The following is a 9242-nucleotide window of genomic DNA, read 5'->3' as shown; positions in this document are numbered from 1 at the left end:
GGGGAGACAGGGAACAATTTTTCACTCGTGGTGTGGCAGATTTCCCCAAGGTCGATGTACCTCCTCAAGGTAAGAGTGCTCACTGTACTTGATATTCTCTTATCTCTGCTCCTTTCCTAATATGGGAAATTAACATTTACTAAGGGATAGAGAGTTACGATATATGGGCTTTCTCCTGTGTGGGATTTAATGAGAGCTGTCATCATCCTGAACTTGTAGGGAACTGAGGACAAGGACCACAAGGTAGCAGGGAAAGGTGGCTCTGGGCTTTGGGAGTCACAAATGGGCACACGCAAAAAGAACAATACGTGATTTTGGAAGACGTGTCAGCAAGAAATGTGGCCATAAAGGCCACTACGTATTTAATCCATGATCCACCAGTCGCTTTGCTCACAGAGTATCCCTGTTTATCTTGGCCATGATGAGTGTTTTAAGAACAGTCAGAGAATTGCATCAGAGCACATCCATCTGAAAAGGACACACATAAAATACTGCATTGCCAAATCAGACCCACCAAACCCACAAATCTTCTCTGGTATCAAGTTTGATGTACATTTTCGAGGATAAAATTAACTGTGTGAGGCACAAGCAAAGCAACAAGAAATCTCAGACAACCAACACTAACTGCAAGAAACTTCTTCCCACCTTAGGACGTGTTCTGGCCCCGAGTTAACATACGTGCTCTCTCAGTGCTGTGTGAAGTCGTCACTTGTACCCAATGAATCTGGTTGAAGTCGATGAACCTGGTAGAAGTCATCTGCTAGGCTGATACTCACATAACTGATGCGACAGTTTCCAGGAAACTAAGCTACATAAATCCACGGGCATATGTTTGAGTCCCTACAGGGTTCTGCTCACACGAGATCCCTCCCACTTACAGGCATGTCGTAGGTAAGGACTCTCCCTACAGTGTGTTTGCAAGAGGTTCCTCACTCGATGTTTATGCGGAAAGTTGACTGGGGGTACCTTTCTTTCTCTCCAGGCCAGCGTCACTGAAGGAACTGAGCAACTGCAAGGAACCCAGTTCCTGTTCTTCTGTCCAAATTGTCTGGGTGGAGTTTTTAGGCTGAGCTTATAAATCAGCAGGAATCCAATTTTCTTCCTCCGAGAAGAGATACAATGGTTTCTCCCAGCATTGCTCATTGGGCAGTGCAAGTTTGCAGAGAGAGAGAGAGAGAGAGAGAGCGAGCGAGAGATATCGCCAGGCATGTTACTTTAGCAATGCCATGGTCCTCCCACATTGTCCATCCCACTCATGACAATGCCTGGTTTAAGCATCCTCTGTCCATTTCCCTTTATTACCTGCTTAACCTACATCCTTCCCCCAGTGAGGGAGCCAGCTCAGAGGGTCTGCTTAACCTAGACTAGAGGCGGGGCCAAGGAGAAGTGTGCCTGTGGCTAGAATGGGCTGCCTTCAGAGGGAGCCATAACATGGCTACAAGCAGTTAGAAACCAGCCTAAAATACCGTTAGGAATAGGCAGGGCCAAACGCAATGGTATGGATTTTATGTTTTGTATTGATAGCAACTTTCTTGTACAAATACATTTAGACTTACTCACGGGAGCAGGGCGTCAGACAAAATGAAAGAAAACTGTGTCAAGTGTGAAAGATACTAAGTTACCAAAGTTACATTGAGTTGTAGAATTGGTTTTTATCCTTTAGCCCCTCATTTCCACACTCAGAACCTAGAAAACTTTCTTCACTGCCCATGGAATTCAGTGTGGACACAACAATTTAAACTATTAACCCAAACTGTCCATTTTTTTTTCCCATAAACCTTGTTGAATACCAGGTATTCAAATGCCCACTCCCATGTTCAGTGAGACTAGTGAGGGCGGTAAGTAATGTGGTATATCCAGGTAATATTCTGTTTCTTGGCCTACTTCTGTACTCCACGTGTCAACTGTTGTCCGCCAGGGGACCTCTGGCCACACACGGGAAACCCAACAAACTTAAAAGTGTAGGGTCTCTGCGTTGATCTTGAGGAATGTCAGTCAACATGTAAGATTCTCTCAGGGCTCAGAATGGCTCTGCAAGAACAAAGGTAGTTGCCCCATCCTTTCCTCAGGGAGAGTACCTCCAGATTTCCTGATTCAGGCACCTTATGACGGCCAAGCACATACCACGATTTCCACGTTAGGCAAAATGTTTACAGATGTGTGAAATGCCTTCCATATGCTCCAATCCCTGTGTGCATGTTTCCTGAGTTCCTGTTGTGTGAGAGTCCCCTTTCCCCCAACCCACGGGGACGCTGTGGGAACCCAACCAAATCCCCCTGTGATTCTTTTTGTCTTTTCCATATAATCCCCTCCTTTCAGAGTGTTTTTCTTTTTTTTTTTTTTTTAACGGTTCTTATTTATTTTTTGAAAGAGAGAGCGCGCGCAGTGCAGAGAGGGAGACACATGATGCAAAGCAGGCTCCAGGCTCAGAGCTGTCAGCCCAGAGCAGGAGGTGGGTCTTAAACTCAGGAACCCCGAGATCATGACCTGGGCCAAAGTCGGACGCTCAACCACTCAGCTACCCAGGCAGCCCTGGAGTGATTTTCTTTTCTCTTTTTTTTCCCCAAAGACACCTCTGAGTAGCACTGGCCTTAGGCCCCTGTGAGCTCCCTTGTACCTGCTGGCAGGAAATGGGGAGGTCAGGCAATGGTTGACCACTGCAGCCCCACTTCCCTCCCCTCCTGCAGAGAAAGCACTGAGGCCATCACTAAGAAATGCGAACCCGTGGGGCGCCTAGGGGGCTCCGTTGGTGAAGCATCTGACTTGGGCTCAAGCTCATAACCCAGCTCAGGTCAGGTCCTGAGCTCCCACTTCCAGTCCTGGTGCCTCATGTGTGGCGAGAGCTCAGAGCCCCCCCGCCGCTTTTTAAAAAGCAAAGCCCTCAAAAGCCTTTGTATCAGGATCAGGGTGACAGGAATGGGAATTACTTGGGAACAGTTCGAACTCCCCAAGGGACATTGCTCCCACCGCCAAACCTGAAGAACAACCAACCACACACGAGACGAATACGAAAGCTAGCACAAGTAAAGAACTGCCGAAAAGAGCAGCAGTTTACTCCTCCGCTGTGTAAAAGACACTCTAAAGTAAGAAGAGAAAAGGAAAGAACAAGGCCACGAAGACACTCAGACACATCTGTCTTTGAAAGACCGCTGACCAGGGGAGAGCGCGAACGCAGTCCCCCACTACCACAAATTATGCAGCCGAGTTTCCCGCATTTGGGGAAATCGCAGGGGTCAGCACGCCCGCAGTGCAATGGGCAAGCCTCGCCCTGGGAAAACCACCTTCCTGATCATGGTGTCTCCCCTGCCAGGTAAGTATGACTTCCTCCCCCTCCGCCCCAACCCAGCCTCACACGCACCACACTGTACACACACGGTCACTGGCCTCCCCGCACCCCAAAACCCTCCGCACCCACTCCCGTCTCGACCATCCTCACCCCACACACGTCGTCCTCAGACAAGCCGAGCCACAGCTCGGGCGCTTCCACAGCCCGGGGAATTCTACCGCCCGCTAGAATCCTACAGCGCCCACCGCGGCCTCATTTACATAAGGCCACGCCCCGGTCAGGACGCAACGGCCCCGCCTCACTCTCCGCCCCTCCCCGCGCCACCGGGCTCCACGCGCACGCGGTCTCCCTGCCCCCAGTTCCCCTCCCGCCGGGATCTCAGCGCTGAGGCTTCTCCTCTTCCTCCCGCCCCCCGCCTCCTTCCTCTCCTTGCGGGTCTCCTCCGTCTTCTCCCCTCCACACTGATTTGCTTCCCGTTCGTCTTCCCTCTCCATGCAGCTCCCGCATCGCCCCCTGCGCCCGTCGTGGCGCCCACGCGGCGGTCAGCACCCGGCCGACTGCGCCCGCCTGAGAGGAACACGAGGGAGGACGTCCCCCAGCCGGAGAAGCGCCCACACACCTCTCTCGCTCGCTGTCTCTTTCTCTCTCTCTGCACAGAGCCCGGTTTGAAGGAGACACAGTGCGATGGCTCCACCTGAGGGGCTCAGCCGCCAAGCCAGTCCCCCCGCACCAGGGCTGGACACCAGCGCGGGGCTACCGAACGTCTGGCAGCTTGGGGCGCGCGAACCCACACCTGTCGTTTGAGAACTGCCTCGTGCCTGCTGCTTTACAGGTGCGTTCGCGGGGCGGGGCGGGGCCGCGGCGCCCCCTGGTGCCGCCCGGGGGTGGGGTGGGGCGCACCAGGATCCCGGGGTTGAGGCGGGGGCGGGTCCACGGAAACCTGCCTTGAGCTCACTTAGACCCTCCCCCCACTGCCAGAGGTCACAGCAGGGGTTAGTGGGGGCCCGGGCGCCCCACTCTGCCTCTGCCGTCCCTTCCTCCCCCCCTGCTCGCTTCCCCTTGGAGGAGATTTCCGCCAGCAAAGTCCCCCTTCCGTGGGGAAAAGCCAGGTCTGGAAAACCAAGCAGCACCTACTCGGAAGAGACTAGTCCTGGGGCAATTTCCTGGTCCTGTCCCTCGCGTTCTGGTTTCTGATTTGCCTTTGTCTCCCTTGGGCCTTGACGTGTGCTTGACTTTTACTAGACTGCTGAAATTAGAAGAGACTTGGGGGTGGGGGCGGGCGTCCGACATTAGTTGTCACCTGAGTCAATAGTGTGGTGGTCCGCGGAATGATGCCGCCTGCCTGGGAGGTCCCCAGCCTCATCCCGGATCCTGTGAAAATGATCCATCACACAGCAAAGGGGCCTCTGCGAAGGTGCTTAGGTCAAGGACCCTGAGATGGGGAGATCGTCCTGGAATATCCGGGCGGCCCCCTGGAATTACAGGGGTGCCTTCAACCTGGAGGAGGCAGAGGAAGAGATGTCTCCCTGCTGTAGCTGGTGGTGCGGAACATGGAGACAGAGGAAACCAGGGTGGGTAGGACACAGGCGCTCCCTTGCCAAAACCTCCCGACTGCACTGTAGTGAGGTTTCCCTGGATTAAATTGCTCAGTCTCCCTGAGCCTCCAGAAGGGGCAGTGGCCCTGTTGACATCTCCATCTGAGTCTGGTGAGATCCTTTTTGGGACTTTTCACCCACAGAACTGTCAGGTAACAAACGTGTGTCCTTTTAAGCCTCTAAGTTCGCGGTGAGTCGGTACCCCGGTACCCCGGCGACAGACAACCCATGTCAGGTGTCTGGCTCATCACGTCAGCGGTAGTTAGATCTGCGGGATGGAATCAATTCTGTATAACTGCTGCAGGTCGTGAGTCTTAGGTGGTGAGGCCAAGTGCTACTTTTCCACCGTGAAGTGTTAGGTTAGGTACCTGCCGATGTGAGGTGCGCCGGGAGTGAAAGGCTCGGAAAGAATTCTCGGGGCACCTGGGTGGCTCTGTGGCTTCAGCATCTGACTCTTGCTCTTGGCTCAGGTCCTGATCTCACAGGTTTGTGAGATTGAGCTCAGAGTCAGGCTTTGTGCTGACAGCAGGGAGACTGTTGGGGATTTTCTCTCTCTCTCTCTCCCTGTATTTCTCTCAAAATAAATAAACTAAAAAAAAAAAAAAAAAAAAACCCAAAAAACAAAGACTTCGTGAGACGTTCTCGGTGCAAAAAGGTGTTTATAAAAAGCATGAGGACAGGACAGGGGGACAGGAAGAGCTGCACTGGGATTGTGAGGTGTGACTGGTTATAAAGTTTTAATTTGGGGGTAGGGGAGGATGGGGGCTTAGAGCCAAATGAAGTTTCCGTCAGGAGTTCCATATGTTCCTGAAGGCTTACAGGACCCTGGAGGTCTGGTTAGCCTCAAGCTGAGGTTGGTTTTTGCGTCCAGCAGAGCGTTAACATTAAGGCAGTTGTGAGTTCCTTGAGGCGGTCCTGTGTCAGCTATTGACCAGTGGGTTGCAAGGTGTAAGGAAATTGAGTTGCATCTACATTTCTTTTGCCTTTCTTCACCTCATCACCCACCATCCTTTTTCTTTCCCTTCTTTTCTGTAACATTCAAAGTCTGTTCCCTGCACACAGGCTCAGCACGTTCTTATGCAAAGTGGAAGCCACTGGTGGTCACACAGATTGGTTGTTCACTTTTCAAGAGTGGGCTGTGCTCCTTTCCCAAGGAGGGCAAGGACATAACTTACAAAAGGAAAAATACGGGAGAAGCCCCTCCTCTCACAGCTGCGTTTCTGTTGCGCGAGTTCTCTTAAGGCACAGAGCTACTTTTCAGCATGTCACAGAGAGCGAACATGCAAGCGTGGCGTTTACGGCTCTCCCCCAAAAGTGATCTGTGACTGGATCCCAAGCAGACCTGAGCTTTATAGGGTGTCATAGGCTGTTGCTTTCCTAAATGTCACGGACATAAAACGAACTTTGTGGAAGCCCCGAGTTCTCATGAGTACTGATTCTGCGACCAGGCCCGGCAGCACAGGGACGGGGGAGGAATTGTCCGGATCCTGGAATAATCACGGGGCAGCACAGCCTCGCTCTGGGCTTCTGTGTCCTACTTGTTTACAGACTTGTCATCCGTTCTGCAGATTGGGCCAGCGAGTTGCTCTGTTGACAGCCAAAGGCACTCATGGAAAGACTCAAACAACCAAGTGTGACAGCACACGTGGGGTCACTCCGTCTACCATGAAAGTAGGACCCGTGTCTGCCTCAGGTGTGAGTCTTTGGATGGATCTATTTGTTACTGGAGGTGGTGGGGAGGATGGTGTTTGAGGGTTTTGTGGTTGCTGCTGTCTGTGTTGTTGAACTCTTTCTAGGAAATCATTGTGGACCGATAGCTTTGTGTTCGTTCCTGGAAGGACATGACTAAGGACACTTGCCGAGGAATAGTTGTGGATCTGGGTGCCACATTTGTGGAAGGACTTCTACTCTTTGCAGTTAAAAAGATGCTCCCTTAAAGGAAACCAACTTTATTCATACCTTTGGGTCAATGTTAGAGAGCAATATGTTGAAATTGGTCTGCAGCCCACTTGCATCAGAATCACCTGGGTTTGATGTAAGAAATGCAGATTCTGGGGCCTCACACCAACTACATCTCTTGGGGTTAGAGCCCAGGTGGTAGCTTCTGTGACCTCCATTGTTGACTCTAAGGCTTTCCCAACCTAAGAAACACTCTCTTTTAGTTTTAGATTGGGGATTCTTACACAATGATCAAAGAAGCCCAAACTTTCTCCTTTACTCTGAAGACTTCAAACACTAGACTGTGACCTTCTTAGGGAGAGTGTGACTTTGATCCTCTCTCACACTCAGCCTAGAGACGGTGCCCAGGTCGGAAATAAAGCAGCTGAAGAAAAATGTTTGATTTCTTTATACACGTTTTACTTTCATAGCCACCAAAAAGACTGTGTTTAATTTCCTCTAATAGACTCTGTCCACCAGTTATGTTGCCCAAAACATATCGCTATCGCGACAGATAGAAATATCTATGGTACAGTTATACACACAGACACGCGTTCTAAAGCACTGCGAAGACACAGACGAGGCTTTCACACAACTGGGGGCCTCTCAGGTGCCACTTAAGTATGATCACTGGGTTATCTTACAGAGGACTCTCCATGGGCTTGGTCTGGCCACGAGTCCCAGGTCCCCAGAGAGGACTTAGTTAAAAGGGGCAAGCGTAACTAGGCCGCGGTCATCACCACACTTTGGAGGCCATAAATGGAAATAGGAGGCGCCAGGCTAAGTGGGACATTGCACGTGGGAAGCCACCACTTTCGCCACGTGGATTCAAAGCACTCAGGTGCTGCAGTGTAGATGGACGCCCAGCCCATGCTGGCCGGGCTGAGTTGGCCCTGAGCAAGTGTACATCTGGGAGTAGTGCCGGCTGAGCCCCACTGTCCCTCAGGGCACCGCTGTCACTCGTGTGCTTTAGAACTGCTGAGGAGCTCCCGTGTGGGGACCACTCGTCCCGTCTGTAGGGAGCAGGATCCTGTTTCCCCTGGGTGACCACGTGAGGACGGGCAGTGAAGCGAGAAGTGGCCGTTGCGAGTTCCCAGGCCAGTGTGGCATTTAGAAGCAGGGTCACAAGGCCCCGTACAAACCGTGCCTGTTCTGCTCAGGGCTAGGCCCAGGGCACCCTGGCTGGTGGTTCTCTTGATGGTGCTCCTTAACTGCAGGACAGGCTCTCTACCTTCCGCCCTCCTGCACTGGGCCACGTGTCTGGCTCCTCCTGCACCCTCCAACAGGTGTGCAGGAGTGGGGCCCAGGTCTCATCAGCAGGTGGGAGTTGCACCACGGCGGGGTGGGCCCATCCTTCTTGCTGCTTGAAGGATCTCTGCAGGCTCCTCTTCTTGCGTGACTCCTGGAAGGCAAGGGTCACAAGACTGGGGTGCCTGGCAGAGCCCTCAGGGACTTCACCTGGAGACAAAAGTGCAACAGGGTGAGTCCATTGTCAGGCCCTGCTGGTGGCTCCCTGAGCTGCAGTGAGCTCTGGGCGGTGGCAGGGCCATCGGCTCAGTGACAGCCTAGGGAAAGGGCTGCCGTCCTGAGGAAACTCTGGTGCCACCGGGTTAGAGGGAAAGCTTCCCACCACCTCGGGTGGTGATGGCCCTGCTCAGAGCCGCTGCCCGGATCCCACACTCCCTCTTTGGGACCCAGTTCACTCGGAGCAAAATGATGGCTTCTGTGACCTCCCAGGAATAGAAGCACCTAGCATGAAACATGCATGTGTAGAAATAGCCTGTTGCAGGATGGATAGCACACGGTGCAGGGAAGTCCCCTGTGAAGTTCATGTCTAGCACTTAATGAGGAGAGGGAGGGGCAAGGCAGCTGGGAGCTTAGAGATCCCCTAAGTCTAGTGCCACCTCCTACAGAAGCAGGGTGGTAGACTCACAGAGACTGAGGGGCCAGCCAAAGCCACAGGGCTGGTTGGTGACAATCCCAGGATTAGAACCCAGCCCTGGGCCCTTTCCATTGTCTCTCGGAAGTGTGGAGGAAACTTCCATACAAGGGGAAGCCAGTGGGTATGTGGGGCTGTTGGGTTACCTTTGCTGGGACAGGAATAAGGCTTTACAGAGGCCATCTTGTAAGTGTTCTTCTAAAGAGGCTCAGGAAAGAAAGGAATTATCAGAGAAAAAGGAAAGGGAATTAGCCAAAAAAGAAAAAAAAAAAAAAGGAGGGTGACGTCATGGCCCGACCCATTTTCACACTGTGGGATTAGCTTTCTCTCAGGTTATAGTTAGGGAACATTCCTAGGAATAGGCCCAATTGCTTCTGGCAAAGCTTTGAGGTCCAAGTGAAAGGTATAGTTTCTGATTTACAAGCCATTTCCTACACTTCACATGTTTGGTGGGCGTATTTGCTAGGGAAGGTGTTAGTATTTT

The 9242-nt window shown here is 52.3% G+C and overlaps 1 non-coding gene across 1 annotated transcript; it reads right to left on the bottom strand.

The window, feature by feature from the left end:
* Nucleotides 1-3154: 3154 nt before the first annotated feature.
* LOC125913848 (U1 spliceosomal RNA) lies at nt 3155-3318 on the bottom strand. Its single transcript, XR_007455138.1, has one exon. It is a non-coding gene; the product is annotated as a U1 spliceosomal RNA (small nuclear RNA).
* Between the last annotated feature and the right edge of the window lie 5924 nt (nt 3319-9242).

Source organism: Panthera uncia, assembly GCF_023721935.1.
Source record: "Panthera uncia isolate 11264 chromosome C1 unlocalized genomic scaffold, Puncia_PCG_1.0 HiC_scaffold_4, whole genome shotgun sequence".
Taxonomy (NCBI): Eukaryota; Metazoa; Chordata; class Mammalia; order Carnivora; family Felidae; genus Panthera; species Panthera uncia.
The sequence above is the reverse complement of the archived record's forward strand: the minus strand, read 5'-3'. Positions and strand labels throughout refer to the sequence as shown.